General features: G+C 38.4%; 1 pseudogene; it reads left to right on the forward strand.

Moving 5' to 3' along the window:
- The first annotated feature begins 641 nt into the window (after nucleotides 1–641).
- On the forward strand, nucleotides 642–1343 carry LOC149175418 (aminopeptidase M1 pseudogene; annotated as a pseudogene).
- The last annotated feature ends 19425 nt before the right edge of the window (nucleotides 1344–20768 follow it).

The raw sequence follows: 20768 nt of genomic DNA on the forward strand, positions 1-20768 counted from the left end.
GTTAGATGGCATAAATCATATTCAAATATTCAGGAGGGATTACGATTTATTGTCTTGAGTAACAACTGATAAAAGCTTTTATTTGTCTAGTCATTACACAAGACCTTTCCGACATAATAAAGGCGCAACTACAGAGGGATATTGATAAGCGACTTATCACTATTCCCGAGATTCATGACTTTGGCGGCAATTGTATGAAACTATGTTTTGACAGCAGAATGGTTTTGGGAGAGAGACATGGGCAAACCGACAAGAAAATGGTGTAGGCTTAGGCTTGTTTGGCAGGGGAAAGTTCGGGGGAAAAAAAAAATAAAAAACAAAACAAAACAAAAAAAAACAAAACAAAACAAACAAACAAACAAAAACAAACAAACAAACAAACAAACAAACAAAAACAAACAAACAAACAAAACAAAAACAAACAAACAAACAAAAAAACGGGGCAGATCTTTCGGGGGTTCTTTTTCCCCCAAATTGATTGTTCTCCTCTGCGTTGCGAGTTTCTGCATCGGTATGCTCTTTACTAACAGAATGTGGAGGAATATTGAGACGTTGATCCCACACACAAACAAGAATTGCAAGTTCTTTCTCAAGATTTTGAAGACAAGCCTAAAGTTGAAAATGGCGAAAGAAGAGATGTAATGGGGGAAGTTGCCAAGACACATCAAGCCATTCAATCATTAGACAAAACAATTTCTTCTCTAGAAATGGAATTAGCAGTTGCTCGGACTGCAAAATCAGCCAACCTCAATGGGTCACCTGTTCTTGAGAAGCCTAATGGACAAGGCCCTGAGGTACGCCAAAGGCATTTGTCGTGATTGGAATCAATACAACTTTTAGTAGTAGAAAGCGGCGGGACTCTGTTCAAGAAACCTGGATGCCACAAGGATGAGACAATTATGGACATTGAATTTCATGGTACTCTGAATGATCAGATGGAGGGATTTTATCGAAGTGCATACATGGTCAATGGTGAGAAGAGGAATATGGCAGTTACTCAGTTTGAGCCAGCAGATGCTCGAAGGTGTTTTCCTTGCTGGGATGAACCTTCATACAAGGAAACATTTAAAATAAAAATTCAAGCACCTGTTGACAGAGTAGTTTTATCAAATATGCCAGCTGTTGAAGAAAAGTCTGATGGACATTTGAGAACAGTCAGTTTCCAGGAATCACATGTTATGTCAACATACTTGGCAGCAATTGTTGTGGGGGAATTTGAGTATATAGAACGAACAACTACAATAGGAAATAAAGTTCGTGTGTATTGTCAAGCTGGTAAAACCAACCAAGGGATGTTTGCTCTGGATGTTGCAGTAAGAACACTTCCATATTACGCCAAATAATTTGGGGCTACTTACCCCTGCCAAAGCTGGATATGGTTGTTGTACCTGATTTTTCTGTTGGGGCAATGGAGAACTATGGTCTGGTTACATATCGGGAATCTAGTTTGCTATATGACGAGCAGCATTCTGTAGCTGCAAGTAAACAAATGGTTGCAGTTATTGTGACACGTGAATTAGCCCATCAGTGGTCCGGAAATTTGGTTACAATGGAATGGTGGACTCACCTAAGGCTGAATGAGGGGTTTGCGAATTGGATTAGCTATTTGGCAGCGGATTACCTATTTCCTGAGTGGAAAATATGGACTCAATTTATTAATTTAATAGTGAATGCTTTTAGGGTGAAATACATCAAAACTTAATGATAGGAGTCTGCACGACAGTGGCATGAAGGTGGCATAAATGTGTGCAGAAACAATGATAGGATGAATTTAAATAGCAAAGTGAAAGGAGTAGAAAATTGACTATTAATTGCATGGCCGGCTACGAATTTTATCTCTGGAAAATTGCATGATTGGCTAGGAATTTTATCTCTGCAAACAACAGGAGTACAAATCCAGAACTATTTTCCCTACCACCTTTGGGTTTTCATTTACATGTGGAGATGTACATATTGCAGTTTTCTAATTAAGAAATTGAGTGTACAAAATGTTTGTCAAAACTTTGTTTGTTTGTATGTTTGTTTGTTTGTTTGTTTTTTCCTTTTAACCCAAAGAATTGCACACAAGAGTCATATGCCCTAGCCTAGTTATTTGAAGGTTAAGCAATACCCCAAGCGTAAGTGGCAACAGTTTTTCCTTCGGGATCATAGAGAATCCATCTTGCAATTACCACCCCTTATTTATATTACAACTTCACCTTATGTTATAATTTGTATTAGTTTGAGGGTAAAACACTAATTCACCATATTGAAGAAAGTTTTGGCCACTAGGATGGTATAACAAGTCCTTTGGCTTAGGTAAGGTCTTTGATGGATAACTATTCCACCTACTTTTATAATAAAAATGCTTGCAAGTAATGATGAGGGTTATAAACTCTTTTAGTAGAGATTTGGGTCTAGTGGGTCTTGGGTCTAGATATTGAAACTAGCTCTGATACCACGTGTAAGGCTCCACCCTAGGGTCCTCTACAAAACTAAAATTCTCAATTTCAAAATGCAATAAAATGAGAAATAATTTATTTCTAACTAAACATTTAGTCAATGATAACTTACCATTAAAATTTATTTCCTACAATTAAATAGTGGACATTTCATTTCAATCACTTACATCAGTAATCTATAAGTAGAGGAATACATGTTCTGATAGCCTGGTTGAGATGCCCCTGAGCTCCTGATCCTGCTTTGATGCTCCTTTTGACTACTGACTGGATTTACCTCCTAGCTAACTAGGAAGTATTTCCTAGCCCAGGAAACCCCCACAAATTCCCTAGCCCTCCGAGCCCAAGTCCAACCAGATGTAATGTGTCCAAGATAAACAATACTCTCCTTCTCTCCCTTCTCTTTTCCCAACCTTACTCTCAAAGCAAATCCTCCAAAACCACAACCAAACCAATACCAAAATCAAGCCAAGCATCCCCCCTCCTTCCCTCATCCTTTCCCTTTTATGCTCCCCCTTCTCCTCTCCACCTCAACCACCGCTCATTAATGTCATAACTACTTTCTCATCCTTACATTTAACTTCTCTTCTCCCAAGTAAATATGAGAGGACATTTGGGGATGTGATATGAATATAAAATTGGGTAATTAATTGGAGTGGACCATGTCTTCTCCCAAGTAAATATTTTGGGGATGAGAGATGAATATATAAATTGGTAATTAATTAGAGAGGACCATGTCTTCTCCCAAGTAAATATGAGAGGACGTTTTGGGGATGTTATATGAATATAAAATTGGGTAATTAATTAGATAGGACCATGTCTTCTCCCAAGTAAATATGAGAGGACATTTTGGGGATGTGATATGAATATAAAATTGGGTAATTAATTGGAGAGGACCATATCTTCTCCTAAGTAAATGTTTTGGGAATGAGAGATGAATTGATCCGGATTTAAGCAGGAACGCAATAGATTACAGAGATAACCATAAATACAGAGATGCGGTAACCATAAAAACATAGATGCAGCGTAAATAATACTTCATTTCATTAATGGAGAATACTGAAATATGCTTACAAATAGAAATAACCCAGCTAGGGCGATGGTAGCTTATCTCTGAGAAGAGATGTGTCGGCTACATGCCTCTGAACTGTTTCGAACTGTGATTACAATGAGGCTCGAAGGCCTATTTATTATTGAGAAACAATGGAAAACCCTTCACATTCCAAAACCTAACCCTAGAAGATGAAACGCCAAATTGTGGGCCCCGTTTTGGGGTGAGTTGGACAGCCAACTTCCTGGGGTCGTGAATTGGTCGTATTATCTCCATTTGACGCGCATGATAGCCCGTTGGAAAGATCTCTCCGAGGACTACGACGGAAAAGACGATTTTTATTAGAAAAATCGTTGGCGGAAGATTTCCCAAAAAACGTCGTTTAGGGCCTCAAAACGGCTCCGGAAGTTTAGGACCCGAAAAACTGCTAAAAATAGTAAACTGTGCTATAATTAAGGAAATAGAAAAACTGAAAGAGACAGTTGTGGGGGTCCAAATGGGATAGGTGGGTGGCCACCAACATCCACTTGGATCATTCCTCCCCCCTTAGGAAGCAATGGTCCCCATTGCGTTGAGTTCCTCCCTGAGATGAGGAAGCTTCTGCTGAGCTGGGTCTCTGGTGAGCTGTTCTGCAATCTCTGATGTGTCCAGAAATGGTGGGGAGCATGGTCGGCGACGGTCCACATTGAACACTCGGTGCAAGCGAAGGGATGGAGGAATGCTGTGTTTCAAAGCATTGTTTCCCGTAGCCTTGTTACTGGTGTAAGGACCATGTCGAAGTGGTCTGAGTTTCTGATGGGTTCTGGTAAGGTGCTCCCTCTGCAAATGTAACCAAACTTTGTCGCCCACCTGAAACTTGTGTGGTACCCCTCTGGGTAAGGAGAAGTTGTTCCTGTGTTCTGTCACGACTGTATCCCTCTGTTGCTGCTGCTGTGTGGAGGAACCCTTCGCGGGGGTCATGGATGTAGCAACGATCTTCCCCTTACTTTGGGAGCGAACCAGACAGAAAATAAATTTCCTAGTCTGTGAGATGAGCTTGCTGCCTTTCTTAGCAGTGATCAAAGAGGTGGCGGTAGGTGGGGCTACCTCTGGTATCCTGTATAATGAATTATCCAAAGAAATGATGAGAGCGCGAGGCCTTGACTCATACACAGCATGTCGCCTCCACAAGTATGGCTGGCCTAATAGTACATCACAAACATCCAGAGGTGTAACATCACACAATACCTCGTTTGTGAAGGGCTTGATGCTGTAGGGAAGGCGGCACTGCTGGCGAACTTTGAGATCTCGTCCTTCGTGAAGCCAACCGATACTGTACGGTTGTGGGTGTGGTGTAGTTGGTAGGCCCAACCGCTTCACGACCTCTGCTGAAATGAGGTTCTTTTGGCTGCCACTGTCGACAATGAATTGCAGCGGCGAACCCTTCACCCACATCTGTGAGTGGAAAAGACATTCCCCCTCCTCTGGATCTTCGGGCTCATTTTTCTGGATCTTGGCAGTAGCAACAGTGGCGCTGGGATCCGCATCAATGATCTGCTTCCCTTTGTCATTCCCCTTGTCGGGTTCTGACTCAGAGTCGGAACATGCATCTGATTCGAAAGCCTTCAACTCGGCCACCAGCGACTGCTTGGTTCGACACTCACTTGTGTTATGAGTGGGACTCTTGTGGAACTCACACCACTTTCCTGTGTCCTTCTTCGGCTTCATGGTGTTGTTCTTTTCTCGCGGCTTCGACGGGTTGTCTTGGGTTACCCCGCCTTGGCTTTGTCCTTTGGGCTTTGGATTTGCAGATCCAAAGTCTCGCTTCTTCTGTTTGAACTTTTGCTCGATTTTGACAGCGTATCGGTATGCTGTGCCGAGTTAGGAGATGTTCAAGAACTCCATCTCTTCCTGGATGTATCTGTGTAGGCAGCCGCGGTATTTGAGTACCAGATGCAGCTCAGAATCTTTGATACCCAATTGTGTGCGAAGGGTATGAAAAATGTTTGTGAACTCCGGCACATCTTGGTCTCGTCCCTGCTACAATGTGGTCCATTTGATGTATTTGTCCTCATAGCTTTTGACAGGGTAGTACTGCTCCTTGATGGCATCCCGGAAGTCATCCCAAGTGGGTGCGGCTGAAAACAGTGAGCCTGTACTTTCATCCTTCTGTTCGCAGTAGGTTTCCCACCAGTCCTTGACGTGGGGGGCTGCTTTGAGAAGAGCAAAAACAATCTTTTCCCGACTTGAAAATTCATGAACAGAAAAATACCCATCGAGTAGATTTAACCATTTATCTACGGCATCTGCGTCTATTTGACCCTCGAAGATGGGGATTTCAAAATTAACTTGTACCTTAAATGGTGTGGCATTTCCAGAGTAGCTGTTGGAAGCCGATGCGTCGCCTCTAGGTAGCCGCTGAAGGATTTGGGCAAAGCTGTCCATCATCGCGTTCCTTTGTCGCTCGAGGGCTTCTTCGAGCAAGATTTTGATAGGATCTCCTGCCCCCTCGTTTTTCTTCTCATCCGCCATGGGAGGTCGTCGAGATTTGCGAGGCTGGTCTTGCAAAGGTTCGACCAGTTCCAGACCTAACTCCTTATATCCTGACCTCGTTGGGGACATGCAAAGAAAAACAGAGAAAAAGCAGACCGCTCTGATACCACTGATCCAGATTTAAGCAGGAACGCAATAGATTACAGAGATAACCATAAATATAGAGATGCGGTAACCATAAAAACAGAGATGCAGCGGAAATAATACTTCATTTCATTAATGGAGAATACTGAAATATGCTTACAAATAGAAATAACCCAGCTAGGGCGATGGTAGCTTATCTCTGAGAAGAGATGTGTCGGCTACATGCCTCTGAACTGTTTCGAACTGTGATTACAATGAGGCTCGAAGGCCTATTTATTATTGAGAAACAATGGAAAACCCTTCACATTCCAAAACCTAACCCTAGAAGATGAAACGCCAAATTGTGGGCCCCGTTTTGGGGTGAGTTGGACAGCCAACTTCCTGGGGTCGCGAATTGGTCGTATTATCTCCGTTTGACGCGCATGATAGCCCGTTGGAAAGATCTCTCTGAGGACTACGACAGAAAAGACGATTTTTATTAGAAAAATCGCAGGCAGAAGATTTCCCAAAAAACGTCGTTTAGGGCCTCAAAACGGCTCCGGAAGTTTAGGACCCGAAAAACTGCTAAAAATAGTAAACTGTGCTATAATTAAGGAAACAGAAAAACTGAAAGAGACAGTTGTGGGGGTCCAAATGGGATAGGTGGGTGGCCACCAACATCCACTTGGATCATGAATATATAAATTGGTAATTAATTAGAGAGGACCATGTCTTCTCCCAAGTAAATATGAGAGGACATTTTGGGGATGAGGTATGAATATAAAATTGGGTAATTAATTGGAGAGGGCTATGTTTTCTCAAAAAATTTAAAATTTGGGGAGGTAAAATTGGGAATATTAACAAAATTTATATTAGTACTAAATTTACAGTTTCACTAATGTAGGTATGTACCAATATTTCTTGATAATTATAAGTCAATATTTTAGGGTGAACAAAACCCTAGTAAAAATTTTCATGATAAGATTAAGTAGGCATTACAGAGCCGATTTAGCAATCAGAATAAGGTCATCTGCATACAAAAGAAGCCTTATAACAAACTTGCACAAATAGATACCATCACCCCCTTGCGAATTTAACCACTCCTCAAGCTTGTCGATATATAACCCAAAATGGGTAGGAGATAGTGGGCAACCTTGCTTGACCCGGATATCGCTTCTAAACCTTTCAGAAATGCCTGCTGAAGTTCTAATTTTGACTTTCACCTCTTCATACAGCCTATGCACAACTACTCTCAAATGTTTAGGAACCCCAAGTTCCTCCATTATCTGCGAAAGTTTATCCCTAAGAACCGAGTCAAATGCTTTTCTGAAATCAACAAAGCAATAAAAGACTTCTTCCTTTTTCTCCCAAACTTTTTCAATGATGTGCCTTAAAGTTATGCAATGATCAACTATGGAATGCTTAGGTCTAAAACCTGCTTTCCCTTTAGCACGCTTATCTCTTTCTTCTACCCACTTGCTAATTTGTTTTCTAGCATGCTTCCAAATAGCTTTGCAAACAGAGGGTTTATCATGATGGTCCTATAATTGGAGGGATTATTGACGTCACCACTCTTGAAAAGAGTTATTGCTAGATTAGTTGTCTAATCTGTGGGGAGCCCTTGTTGTATGATGTTGTTGAAGATTTTTGTAATGTGAGGTGCAAGAATCTTTGAGCACCACTTTAGATATTCTGCTTGGAGTTCAGCTAAGTCTTTTGCTTTTTCAACGCCCAACTTCTTGATACCGATCTCTACCTCTTGTATCGTGAAGAGTTCAATATCAGTGTTGACCAAGAGGGGAGGGTCAACCTTGGGAACCTGCTCATAGAGTTGTCTTGCATAGTCAAACCATTTAGAAGCTGTAATATTATTTCCGATTTGTATCTTTTTCGCTTGGAGCTCCTTCCAAAATAATTTGGGATTATTTTTCCCAAGGAAGATTAGTTCTTCCCTCCTTGAAACAATGAAATCAACCTTTTTCTTGCTTAATAACTGTTTGTAAGATTTGAGCTTTATATTATCCTTGTTTGACTCTTTCCACATTCACATTGCCTTTTTGCATTCCTCGTCAAACCAAGCATTAACCGGAAAGCAATTTGTTTCTGACTTCTTAATTTTTGTTCTTTTGCACTTTGCAAGTGCACATTGAATTAAATGTGTTAATTCATGACTATGAAGGCTGTGAATTGTAATTTTCTCCTTCTCAAAGAGCCTCTCTAGCGTCATTTTGAAGGTATTACAATTTTCTGGGGTCAAAATAATTCTGCCCTATGGGAGATTTTGTTGGACATGCTGAATTTTTGACTCTAATTATTTCTTTCCAATCCAAGAGAAACATAAATAAATTGGCTTGTGATCTGATTTCAAATCCCACTATTGATCTCCAACCAAAACTTCTTCCATTTTATCACACAAACTATGCGAGCAAATTACATAATCTACCACACTTGCTCCATTGTAAGTATTGCAAGTGAAATTACCGGACTTTGCCCATCTAGTCAAGCTATAAATGACTAAATCAAAGGCCCCCCATAGAGTAAGCAATTGTTCACCAAAGAGATTGCAACCCTTGTCCTCTGAAATTATTTCCCACTGATGATTACTTTCTTCTGTAAGCCAAATAGGGTGACAATCATTTGTACAACAAAGAATGCTAGCTTGCTCACTTGCAGTCCTAGCATTGAAATCACCCACTAAGGACTTCACCTAGCTGGGAATATGTTGCAAAATCCGCTTTTAAAGCTGCAAATGGATCTTTGTGGTCAAGCCCTCTACCTTTGTAGATTTTTGAAACTGGTGGCGCAAAATAGCATGCTGCAATTTTGATGTGGTTTCCATTTTCTGATATTTTAAACCAAATGAATTGCTTATTTGAGTCTTCTTTTTCTAACTGAATGAGGTGACCTTCTTTCTCCCTTACTAAAACCATGATACCCCTGTGCCCTTTGCCATTCCCCGCTGCCTTGTTCCACACTGCCATCTTCTAGTATCCTTCAAACAAAGGTCTCTTGCACCCTTCATGCTCATGTGTTTCTATGAGGCAAATTATGTCTCTATTTTCCGCAATAGGCCCTAATCCAGGTCCTCGTCTCCATGGGTAACCTCTGCAGTTAGAACAAACTAATCTTAAGGAAACCTAGGTATCACTTGATTGCTATTTATATTGACATGCAAGACTCACATTTGAGTCTTTGTCCTTGTTTTCCCATACTGAACTTGCTTTCTGATTTCTTGTTGAAGAGTTTGTTGCCTCTTCTTTATTACCATCTTGCTGCTCTGTTCTGTAAGGAGGTCCAAATTGCGCTATCACAACTTTGCCTTTATAAATCCATGCTCTCTTTCCTTCATCTCTTGTTGCCCTAACCTTTAAAATTTCCTCCCTTCTTTCCTCCTGTTGTTTTACAGTTAAATCTTATTCTAGGAAAAAGCGAGAACCCCTCAACAAATGTTTCTTGCTTAGAATAATATATTTATCACGCAAGCTAGGCATAATGACTTTTATGGGCCTGGCTCTCTCCCCGTTAAACTTACCCACCCTCCATGCTTGGCATATTTGTCCTTGCCATAACAACTTGTCTTTCAAGGAGTCTCTTGCAAGGTCAAGAGTACATTCATTTTTCCCATAGTCATTCACCCCTTTAATAATTATGTTTGCTGCCCTATTTTGTCTTTCCTTGCCTTCACTATCTTGCATGTTGTCAACTTGAATATTTGTTTCTCCTTCCTTATTAGCAAAATTGCTAATAACTTGAGCCCAAGTTTTGGAAACTTTTGTGGAATCTTCTTTTGTTTCTTCTCGTGTCCTCTTCATGGTTGTTTATTTGGGCAATCATTTTCCCTTTATCCTGGGATGATTTCACATTCACCACCTTTGTACTTTCCACTACAGATTTCTTTATGTTTTGCACATCCACCTTCATGGAAGAGTTTATTCGAGTGATTAGGAGTTGTGGAATACAAAAAAAAATTACTTGAGCAAGTTTCCAAACCAACTAATGTAGGTTTTAATTGATATTTTTTATTTTATAATAAAAATAAGATTAATATTTAATATTGAAATGAAATGATATGATATTTTAAGGTTTGTGAGACTAAAACTAGTCTATGAGATTATTAGTTCTATGTTTTTAGTTTTTTGCAATTCAATCATTTTCTAATTCAAATTGATGATGAGGTGGCCCAATTTTCTAACAATCCCCTCGCTAAAAAGACAATGCCAAGAAACTGATGCTAACATGCTCTCATAACTATCTCTGATGTCTTTGAATGCATCACATTCCAAAATGAAATGTTTTTCTGATTCCAGAGCCCCAGACGTGCAAAATGTACACACCCGTTCTTCCCAAGCTTCTTTAGGCCTTTTCCACTGTCCTCACACCAAAGTTGATGTGAGTTGGTCCTTAATTGAGCAATAAGAACCTTTGCCCTCCACAAAATGCTAGCTCTAATGAACTCTTTTTGTTGTAGACCAAAAGTAGGGACGAATTCCTCAATGTAATATTTCTTCTTTCTACCCAACTCTTTTCCCCATACCTTTTTACCAAACTTCTTCATAAAAAAATCCTTTAGCTCATTTTTACGAAACTTCTCCATAACAAAATGAAAAGTTAGAGATATTATGATAATTAAAATATTTAATTTTGTTGTAAGTATGAATTTAAATGATAATAAAAAATTAGATATAAATTATGATAATGAAAATATTTAACTTTGTTGTAAATATATTTTTAGTTGTAAGTCTTGAGTGTTAGTTTAATTGGTCAAGTCCATGTTGTTAAAGTACTTGTTGTTGAGAGATCATGAGTTCAATTCTCTCAACAATCTCGAGGTTAGGCCTCAAAGATTTGTGGGGTTTTGTGGATAGATTCAGTATTAGGATCTATTAAGTATCGATGATCAGGATCTATTAAGTGTTGAGAGGGAAAGGGATCAACAAATTCTATTAAGCGTCGATGATCAAGATCTATTAAGTGTCGAGAAGGAGAGGGATCAACAAATTCTATTAAGCATCGATGATCATGATCTATTAAGGTCGAGAGGGAGAGGGATCAACAAATCCCTTGAGATGCAAACCTCTTTTTTGAGTGCAAAACTTGAGGAACCTCTTTTGAGTGCAAAGCATCGATGATTAGGATCTATTAAGCGTTGATGATCAGGATCTATTAAGTGTCGAGAGGGAGAGGGATCAACAAATTCTATTAAGCGTCGATGATCAGGATCTATTAAGCGTCGAGAGGGAGAGGGATCAACAAATCTCTCGAGATGCAAACCTCTTTTTGAGTGCAAAACTTGAGGAAGGTTTGCACCTCGAGAGATTTGATATCTCTCAAAGCTTGATAGATTTGGAGTTAAAACCTCTTTATTTAGTACAAAACTTTAGGAAAGGTTTGCACCTCGAGAGACTTGATTCTTCTCAAGGCTTTATAGATCTGGAGTTAAAGATGGATCACGCCGATTTAATTATTAATAATTAATAAGTATAATTAATTTTAATTACTATATTTTTTTAATGTAATTTGACCAAGTCAAAATTTTAGATAATACAACATAAAATGATATTACAACATTTTTTTGCCTAGATAGTGTTCAACTCAAAAGTGTAATAAAATTAAATTATAAAATATTTTCATTATGAAATAGAGATGGCTTTTAGGTATGTGGTATTGATGTGTCACGGAATTGGCCCATGGTATTGTAATAAAGCTCATTCACAACTTAATAATATTTGTGGTAAAATGGGGATGAATATCCATCGTTAAAAATATTGTTATATTGTAAGCATTAAATTTCTATGTGTTCATTAATGAAATTAAAGTATTGTAAGTATTAACATTTTTACTTTCTTGTTAATTAAATATAAATATGTTACATAATCATTATTTTAATTTATAGGTAAATTCAATCTTAACTTATAATAAATTGAATTTTATTATTTTATTACTTTAAAAATTTTATGAACACTACAACATCTCTCCATATTGTGCTCTGTATTACTCTTAACTTTTTATTATTATTTAATTGAGCCAACTCGTAAATATCTTTTACATCCAATAAATGATATTTAAACATGTTTACTTTCTTACATTACATCTACATATCTCCCCTATACCGGGTTGTAGAACGGGTCTAGGTGCAATGAAAAGTTTGATTTTAGACCTTTGTGATCCATATTGATTTTGATAATGTCTTTCGGATTAATCACATTTCAAATTATTGGTAAAGCATCATCTTAAGTCTTTCCGATCAATCACATTTCAAATTGTTGGTAAAATATCATCTTAATCCAGTGATTTTTTAAAATTCTAATACTTAGGTTTTAAAATAGGCTAATTTCAAATGAGCAAAGATCTATGGTCAAAGATTCCATCCATAACCTTAAATTGTAACTTCCAATAAACCAACTTTGGAGAAAAAATTGTTATAAAATTTGTAACTTATGAACTTAATCCATTATTTTGCTCCAAAATTGACATACTTGGAAGTTTAATACAAAAGTGAAAAAATGCAATCACATCATTTTAAACTTACACCATAAAAATTAATTAAAGAATGGTACTATAAGAAAGAAATATTCATGTGGGACCAAATCTCAATCTGAAGTATTCATGTGGGACCAAATCTCAATAAGGGATTAACTTATTCCATCATTTTGCTCCAAAACTGACATAATCTAGTCTATAAGTTTGTTACAAAAGTGAAAAAAATGCAATCACATCACTTTAGACTTACACCACAAAAATTAATTAAAAAATTGCCAGGGGAGAGCAGTGTTGGGGCTTGGTTTTACCCGATTTTGACACATTTTTCCATACTTTACCTCTCCCATTTTGAACTATCTTAAACCCCTATTATGCCTATTTTGGTTATAATACTTATGTTTTTTCCAAAAGGGTGTCGTAGGCTGAAGGTATGCAACTTAACACTAAAAAACGTCTTGTACCTTAACTTTAAGTATTCCTTAGCTAGTTGTTCTTTATTTAATTACCATGCCAACTAATCTCGAGTTATTGTGCAAAGTTGTTTTGATTCGGAAACAGGCCCATAATTCCTGCAGACAGTTGTGAAATTTTATTTCCTGTAAACACTCTGGATTTCTTGCAGTCGCGGATTTCCTGTAACCGCCCGAATTTCCTGTAGCAACATCGACGGTTAGCCATGTTCCACGAATATCTAAGTCAAATGGGAACATGGGTTTTGTGGGGGATATATCATATATGGTTGTTGTCCTATCGACCGTTTCAGATCTGCAACAACACCACCCAGATTCAAAAACCTTCTCTCGTTGGCCGTTTGGAGGAAAGCTACAACCATGTAACGAATTTCGTCTAATCCATGCTTTTAGTCATGGATTAGACCTAGTATGGCTAAAATCGATATTTTGTAACAGTTCTGTTAGACGATGGCTTAGATTAGTAGTCTCCTTTATTTCAAGCCATATATGGGCTTTGTAAATGTATAAATTTTGTCCTAGTTTTTATGATAGGGGGTTGTTAGATTGTTGGGTTGGTTTCAGCACAGACTGTGTATCAGATTGTACTCGACTGTATCTTTTTCAGATTATATATGTTCTGTCTATTTCAGTGAGCAAGCTCTTCTAATTTGAAGGGGTTGTGAGTAAGGGAGGGCCCCCTTTGCTCACAACTCCCATAGTTTAGTATTTATGCATTTTATTTCTGTTATGTAGCAATAATTCATTTTTACAGCTAATGCACTCTTTCTAATATATCAGCAGCATTGGATTAAATGAACTAGTTTCTTGTTCATGTGTGGGATTTAGTTAATGAAGATTTGATTTCTCATGTTGATTGAATTTATGAGTTTGTTGTAAGTTGATTTCTGTATTTTTTTTCCTAATCATCATCAACAATCTTAAGAGTTGTAGAGTGAAGTTTGATCCACTCTATAGCCTTTGTTTCTAAGTGATTGATGCAGGAAAGATTCATTAGTTTTATGTGATTGGTTAGTTAGATTAATCAGCACTTACAGTGTTAAGCCTGCATATACTTTGCATACATCTCACAAGCTTACCTGCCTGGGTTGATGATTTATGTTAATCAAATTATAAGGCTATAATTTGACTCAACATTTTGGCGTCGTTGTCGGGGAGGTGCTAAAGGGATAATACTGAAGTGTTTTTGTATTACATGCATTGTTTGGAATTTTTCAGGACTGGGGGAGTCGAAGTGGTAAGACAAAGGGCAAATCCCATGCACCAGAGGAGGTCAGAAATTCGCCAAAGCCATGTCCTAATTGTTTGGTAAGTAGTTTATTTGGAATTTATTTACATAGTAGATGATTGGGTCCAAGATCTACAAATGTCTTTTGTGGTGGTGTGGGCACCACTTCATTTACTAATACACTGGCAAGGAAAAAGAAGTCTGCAAGATATAAGGCAGCAAGAGAAGAAGACTCCGGCCAAGAGGTTTGTGGTCTTGAAAAGAGACCAGAACATATTTCTGCTTCTACAGTAGCAGCTTTTGTAGGAAAATATTTTGTTGCTACCCACTTTGAATCTCCTGTCACAAGGAAAACAACATCTTTGGTCAGTGGTCAACCTGAAAGGGAATTCCTTGGAAATCATGTTTAAGAACCAGAATTCCAAACCATTGATTCCACAAAATATGTAGTTTACAAAAGCCCCACTTCCTTTTGGTCCAGAATGGCTCATGAAGAGGGGACTGGTCACACAGATGGATACGATGAGAAGGAAGAAGAATTGATCACATTTGAATTCCCTATCAGGGAGGTTGGTGGAGCTACTCAGATGAAGAATATTCCTCCTTCAACCTTGCCTAACTTTCGTGGGGTTCCCAGTGAAGATCCTGATGCCTTTCTATTCAAGTTCGATGTGTTATGCAGGAGCTATGACTATTCTTCCAATGCTCAGAAGCTGAAGTTGTTTCCTGCAACATTGAAGGATGCGACTCTCAAGTGGTTTATGGGGTTGGCTTCAAACTCCATTACAACTTGGGAGGAAATGAAAAAGGTATTCTTAAGAAAATATCAAGATTATTGCAAGACTAGGGACCTCAGAGAAGAGATTTTTGGCATGACTCAGAAGGAGGGGGAGAGTCTTGAGGACTTGGTGGAGAGATTTCAGTATAATCTGCAGAGATCCAAAATGAATCAATTGAGAAAGGATACTAAAAGAACAATTTTGCTCAGAGCAATCAGACCAGAATCTCTGGAGATTTTGAATATGATGGGAGGAGGTGACATATCAAAGTTGGGCTATGATGAAGTTTGTGAGATATGTTGGCGATATTCAAGAGGAAATTATAAAGTTGGAGGAGGAACAAGAGATACTGCTTCCAAGCTTGCCAAGTCAGTTGCTTGAACTGGAGTAACCAGAGCTGAAATGGGTAATTTATTTGAAAATTTTAAAACTGATATTCTTAGCACATAATCTTCTCAATTGGATTTTTTGCAGGTTAAGAAGAAACAAGAAAAATAGGAGGAACTAGAAAAATCCGTGGCCGTGTTTTGTTCGAAATGCATGAAAAAGCATGCCTTGAGGGAATGTCTTGCAGATAGCATAGAGATATTCCAAATTTGTGAAGCAAAGCACTCCATTGATCAATGTCCTTCACTTCCTGAAATCAAAGCAACATATCTAGCAAATCAAGGAGTTGTCAATGCACTTTATGTAATGGTACCTCAAAGACCATGGCAACCACATGTTGCAGGTATGGCTTAGTCGCATTTCAAATTCCTTCTAATCAAAATCAGATGTGTAATATCCCAATGCCTCGGCAGAATTAGCCCCCACAACAACCTTGGCAGGGGAACTTTTCGTACCCTACCACCCAGAATTTTCCTTCTCATAACTTTTATCCTTCGCAGCCCACACAACAACAAATGATTCAACCTCAACAACAACATCTTTAGTTGCCTGCCCCACCAAATCAACCTCGCCCTATGCAACTTCCTACCCATCCAGTGTCTAACCCCAATAATAAAACCATCCAATTTGCTCACAACATTGGATTGGTCACCTATCCCACTTTTCCTACCTACTGTATTGCACCACAGTTGCTGCAGGAATTTTATGTTCCTGTGTCGCTATAGGAAATCCAACTGAGATCTAGAAAAGTGGTGAATCAACCCACAAGAATTGAAGAGATTGTAGAGGAAGATATCCTAAAAATGCTTGAAGTTGAAACCACACTTGAACCAACAGAACAACCTACTTCAAGGCTACAAGAACCTTCCTCATCCCATATAACCCAACCTCCTTTCCCAGAGAGGTTGGAAATGAGACTAAAACAGCTCGAGTTTGATCTTGTGTCTGAATTGAGAAATGTATGCATTAAGATCCCGTTGCTGCAAGAAATTAAATATATCCCAATATATGCTAAAACAGTAAGGGAGCTATGTACCAAGAGACCTGGAAGACAAAAGAGATAACTCTCTACAATTCAAGTAGGTGGAAAGCTTGCAAGTTTAATGTCTATCAGATTTGTTAATGAAAAATATGCAGACCTTGGAATCCCTGTGGTTACCACCTTTATCAATGGACAACCTATAAAAAATACTTTAATTGATTTGGGTGTAGCCATTAATGTGATGACTATGGAGACCTTATCTAGAATAGGAACCTTTGACTTATTGCCTACTCCTACCATGTTAGAATTAGCAGATAGGTCTAAGGTAAAGCCAGAGGGGGTATTAGAAGACATTGTCATATCGTTAGATTCCTGGAAGTACCCTGCATATTTTTATGTTCTTCAACCCAAAACTAACTTAGGAGGGCATCCTTTGATCTTGGGGAGACCGTGGTTAGCCACGATAGATGCTTATATAGGGTGTAGGTCCAGAAACATGACCATCACTCATGGGATTGGAATAAAGCATATTAATTTGTATCCCCCTATTCAACCTCTCTTAAGATCAGAAAATACACATTGGGTTGAAAAAGAAGAGCATGATTTAGAATGTGCCCGACTAGTTTTGACAATTGTCGAAGCCATGAACCTTAAATAAAGTTCAGAAGAAAATTTGATAAATTCTTGTGTTTCTAATCCTGATTTTCTACAACAAGAAGAAGGGCAGTCTAGTCATAATTTAGATTTCATTACTAATCTACAGGATTTTCATGAGTATAGTACAGCAGCCAAACTACATTCAGCCTTATTATCTGCATTTCCTGCATATTCCATGACTGAATGGGGGAGTAAGGTGGTTGAAATTTTTCCTAAAAAACCTTTGAATATTAATTTTGCCTTAACCCCTGAACAGGAAAAATAGTTAATTCAAGCATTGAAAAACTTTTCAAATACTTTTTCTTGGGAATACACATATATGAGAGGCATTCACCCAGACACATGCATTCATCATATTTATATAGAAGAGAAAGCTAGGCTCGTGAGACAGCCACAAAGGAGGATGAACCCTGCTTTAAGGGAAATTGTGAAAGATGAATTGCAGAAATTGTTAAATGTAGGGTTCATCTATCCTATCTCAGATAGCTAGTGGGTATCTCTGTTGGTTATTGTCCCCAAAAAGAATGGTAAATGGTGAGTGTGTGTGGATTACAGGGAACTAAACAAGGCTACCTTGAAAGATCACTTTCCCTTGCCTTTTATAGACCAAGTGTTGGACACTTTAGCAGGAAAAAAGTATTTTTCCTTCCTAGATGGGTTCAACGGGTACAATCAGATTAGGATAGCTCTGAAAGACCAGGAAAAGACTACATTCACATGTCCCTGGGGCACCTATGCATATAGGGTACTACCATTTGGTCTATGCAACGCACTAGCCACATTTCAGCGGGTGGTCCTTGGTATTTTCTCTGATATTTTGCATGATTGCATAAAGGTTTATATGGATGACTTTATAGTCATGGGTGATACTTTTGAAGAAGATTTACATAATATTGAGAAAGTTTTGCAGAGATGTAGAGAAGCTAACCTTTCATTAAGTAATGAAAAATGTTTTATGATTATGAATGAAGGTATTGTTTTGGGTCATCATGTTTTCGCTGCAGGAATTAAAGTTGATACGGCGAAGATTGAAGTCATTCCAAGCTACCCCCACCAACCAATCAGAAGGGAGTCCATAGTTTCCTTGGACATGCAGGCTACTATAGAAGGTTTGTTGAAAATTTTAAAAAGGTAGCCTCTCCATTATTTAAATTATTGACTAAAGAAGTTGAATTTCATTGGGATGATGAGTGTCAAGCTGCATTTGATACACTTAAGGAAAAACTTTCTTCAACACTAGTCTTGAGAGGGGCATATTCAAAATTTCCTTTTCATATTTCCATTGATGCCTCTGATTCAGCCATATGAGCAGTATTGGGACAAAAGGAGGATTTGGTAACCCATGCTATTTATTATGTTAGTAAAAACTTAACTCCTACAGAACTGAATCACACGGTAACTGAAAAAGAATTCCTTGATGTGATTTATGCTATTAATAAGTTTAGACATTACATCACAAGCTATGAAGCTTTTGTATGCACTGATCACTCTGCCATTCGATATCTCATGAATAAACCAGTTACTAATGGTAGGATTACTAGATGGCTTTTGTTGTTGCAGGAATTTGACATCACGGTATTGGATAAGCCTGGAAAGGAAAATCAAGTAGCTGATTTCTTATCTAGACTCAACCATGCAGGTGAGGATGTTCCTATTAATGATAGTTTTCATGATGAAAATTTGTTTGCTATTTCTGTTAAAACACCTTGGTTTGTAGACATGGCCAATTACCTTGCTACATGAAAGTTGCCTCCTTATTTTTCATCTAATCAGAAAAAGAGAATTATTAGAAAAAGTTTTGATTACTCTTGGATTAGGGGAGATCTTTTTTTCACTGGACCTGATTTGATTATTCACAGGTGTGTCCGGGAAGACGAGATCTATGACATTTTGAGAGCTTGTCACGACAAATCATGTGGAGGACATTTTGCAGACAAGTGGATAGCTTACAAGATTCTTTGCTCAGGTTACTATTGGCCAAGTCTTTTCAAAGATGCAAGGGAATATGTCTGGAAGAGTGACAGCTTCCAAAGAATGGGGCAGCCTGTACAATCAGATGAGATGCCTTTGCAACCACAGGTTCTCATAGAACCTTTTGAGAGGTGGGCTCTTGATTTTGTAGGTCCCATCAACCTTATGTCCAAAGGTAAGAAGTATATTTTAGTTTGTACCGATTATGTTATGAAGTGGGTGGAGTCAAGAGCACTACCTAGAGCAACAAAGAAAACAGTGGTAGATTTTTTTTTTTGTAAGATTTGGGGTACCTAGGGAAATAGTCACTGACCAATGTACTCAGTTTGTGTAAAAAATTATGCAGGGAATTGTGCAGAAATATCAGATTACTCACCAGAAGTCCACCCCTTATCATCCACAGGCCAATGGGCAGGTGGAATCAACAAATAAGGTGTTGGAGACAATCCTTACTAAGAAAATGCAATTACATAAGAAGGATTGGTCTGACCAACTTCTTGAAGCATTGTGGGCCTACTGGATTACATGGAGGGATACCACTGGCTTTTCTCCTTATGAATTGGTGTATGGAAAGCAAGTTTTATTGCCCATTGAATTTCAGATCAAAACTTTTAAAATGGCAGTAGATTTAGGTATAAATCTTGATGAACCTCAGCAACAAAGAATCCTGCAGCTCAATGAGTTGGATGAGATTAGACATGATGCTTTTCAGTATACTAACTTGATTCAGCAACCGGGCTAAATGGCACGACAAATACATTAAAAAGAAGCAGTTCAAATAGGGACATTGGGCATTATTGTATGGTTCAAAATTCAAGAAATTTAAAGGAAAATTTAACACACATTGGTTGGGCCCCTATGAAATTGAGAAAGTCTTTGATAATGGATCTGTTCGAGTTAAAACCATTGATGATGGGAATGTTACCTTCTTGGTGAATGGGCACAGACTCAAGTTATATCAAAAACCCCAATCTAAGGAGGAATTTGTGGAAGAAATTGTGAAGAAAAGAGAGCTGGAGATGGTGAGAGAAGGGATCATTCCTTCCACTATCTCTTCCTGATTTCCTGCTGACACAATGAGCTCACTCTGTTCCTCCTTGTGCTCGGTAAAACATGAGAGGAATGTCTATTGGGTATAGGTTTATTCCTTTTTTCTGGGCCCAATGGACTAATTATGGAAAAGGAGCCCCCTTGGAGTCTTCTTTTCCAAGTATTTCAGACTCTCTAAAAATGAAATCTAGTGAGCATGGACTACCTTGGGCTTGTTAAAATTACAGGTCAGTAGGATTCTCTCAATAAATTTTGTTTTCAGTTAAATCTAGATTGCTCATGTTGGACTGATGTGGGATTTCTTAAGGCCCTCCTTCCAACAATCTTGGCCCATCGACATCAACAAGTTATCTGGGTGCAAGATCAGAGTCTTATGATGCCTTGAAGCTTGTATGTCCTAATGACAAGTTATCTCACTAGGAGCAATGGGGAATCACTATGGCTACTTAACTGCTGGATTCTACAGGGGGTTCGACATTAGCACATTAATTCACACCCGATAGGATGCATCAGGGTACCTTGGTCCTCGCTCTCATTAAAGGTGATGGGCCTCACATTGGTTAACAACTGACCTCAATGGCTGGTAATCCAATGAGCTCATTGCACATTTGACATCAGCACCTTTATTCATGTGTAGTGAACAGTAAGCAAATGAGGGAGAAGTGTTGATTGATGGTTCG

Source organism: Pinus tabuliformis, chromosome 4_1 (assembly GCF_031772625.1).
Source record: "Pinus tabuliformis cultivar Carrire ecotype Pingquan chromosome 4_1, CPIR1, whole genome shotgun sequence".
In the NCBI taxonomy this organism is placed as follows: Eukaryota; Viridiplantae; Streptophyta; class Pinopsida; order Pinales; family Pinaceae; genus Pinus; species Pinus tabuliformis.